A 2,342-nucleotide genomic window follows, 5' to 3' on the forward strand; every position below is an offset into this window, starting at 1 on the left:
TGTGAGGAACTAGCTCCAGAGGTCTGCATTTGTGAGCCAAATGAGAAATGACATCAGCAAATAACTTTGTTACAGTGAATGGAAGGCAGATGTGTAGAGAATGATGAGGCACAGATCTTCCGGAACCAAGTCTGAAGTAAAACCACTTTGCTTGAAGAGCTTGGAAAATAAATCCAGTTTAGTAATCCTGAAGATGGGACTCAGTGTCAGGCTAATTGAAAATCAAACAGCAACAGAGAGTTAATAGGATAATGGCAGAAAGCTGGGTCAGGCTATCCAGAGAAAGACATAGAACAGTGATATTAGTCACATCTTTTGGCTGATAATTAATGAACCCAGATATATTTATATTCGTAGGAATTAGTATTAATAGGAGTAATATCTTCGTACTTAATACTTTACAGATGTAGCCAATGTTATTTAGATCACGAATGACTAACAGCTCTTGCTCAGTTGTTGTATGCCAGATTTACTGACAATAGTCATTTGTCATGCATAGTCGTCCTGCTCTGCTGGACTATTACACTCTGGAGAGAGGAAATACAAAAGCTTTTCATAGATTCCTGTCCCCTTGCTATAGATCTAGGTATCTCTCAGTAAATACTATTTAATTAATCAAAATGGAATGAATCACGTGTTCTCCTTGAAGCTAACCCTTCAGTTCTGGTTGAAGAGGTAGGCGGGCAGTACTGTGGGCTGTATTAGAAAGAGCATCAGGCAAGGGTGCTGGCTGGGCATCCTTAGTCATTCCCTAACTCTGTGAGCTTCAGTCTACTGATATGAAAAATACTAGATTTAGTCCAGATGATCTCTAAACTTTTGGTTTCTGAGATGCAGAATTCCACAATGTTACTAGAACACGGAACTTCATTGACTTGTAAAATACAAATCTGGTAATTCAAGATCTGAATTATGCTGAATTAGGACAAGATGGATTTGCAGCAAAGATAAGGAAGATTAAGGTTCAGGTCTCCATCCTTCGTGGACGCCTTGAGATCGGGGCCTTGCTGAGAAGTGTAGCATATTCTATGTGGGAGGGGAAGCCAGGCTGCAATCAGGGAGCATAACTAGGAAAAAAATCTGGTATTAACTAAAAATATTTCAGGAAAAAGAAGAATCTCTAAGACTACAGAAATTGGTTGTCTTTTCCTTTGCCATTCTAAATTAATGTTTACTTTCAGACCTGGTTTTGTTTTGGTAACTTTGTATCTTTTTTTTTTTTTTTTCCCCAAGAGAACCACCTCTCCAATCCTATAAATTTCCGGCCCTACAAAACCTGAATGGGGTCCCATGAACAAGGTTTTGTAACTCTTTGGCCCTAACTTGCTTCTTATATCTGAGTCATTGATAGATGGTTCTCTCATCTCTTATTCCTGTAAATGTTCCCTGAGACTATTCCAGTTTCTACTTTACGTTTCACTGAGATCTGAGAATCCAGGGATTATATCACAGTGAGTCATCTGAAGGACCAGAGGCCTTGACTGCCAATTCTAAAAACCTCAGTGCACTATGGAACCTGGAGATAGTTTTGCATGATTGGACATAGGCTCAGAGGAAAGTGAGAATTTTGTGAAAAGCAGACTGGAGAGTATGGATACCAAATCACTTAAAATTTTCTATGTGCTTTACTAAGGCTTTGTTCCTTAGGCTAATTATTTTTAAATCTTCTGTGTCATCTTTGGGGTCTGCAGAGATGTATCAATGGAATGTAAATGTTAAAGGAGGCAGAGCTGGTAGACAGTGAGCACCTATTTATACTTCCCTTTCTACATTTTGCCTATAACTTTGAGCAACAGACACTTCCCATTAAAATTCACCTTTCCTTATTTCCTATATGGTGGTGAAATAAGTTTTGAGGGGAGGATAGAGGGAGAAGGATGTCATACCTTCTCTCCTGAGTTATCTACTTGGCATCTTTCTGCCCCTCCAAACTTCTGTATAAGCTGCTCTCAGTTTTTCTTCTTGTTTTCACTGAAACTCCTGAGTATTGGTCCTTGGCAGGACGTCGGCGGATTGGCGAATGTCTGTCGGGCCTTGCTTCCCTTCCTGACATCTTTTATTTTCACTTGGTAACACAATCACAAGAGACTAAATGGGAATCCACTTTCTGAAAAGACGAGGTAAAGCAAATGCTACAGCCGGGCTCCCACAGTTTGTGTAGAGTCCTAGAGCCCTGTTTGATCTCTTGTGTTTCCAGCCAGGGTGGAAATATCTCCCAACACAGAGGGCATTTAGTACAAACCTCACAAGTATATTTTCTCAGAGGTGGAGCCAAATTGGCCTTAGATTAGTAATTGTTTAAAGCAACAAGAATAGCAATATATTGTGGGGTTGGTTTATAA

Source organism: Pteropus vampyrus, unplaced genomic scaffold (genome assembly GCF_000151845.1).
Source record: "Pteropus vampyrus isolate Shadow unplaced genomic scaffold, Pvam_2.0 Scaffold53, whole genome shotgun sequence".
Lineage (NCBI taxonomy): Eukaryota > Metazoa > Chordata > Mammalia > Chiroptera > Pteropodidae > Pteropus > Pteropus vampyrus.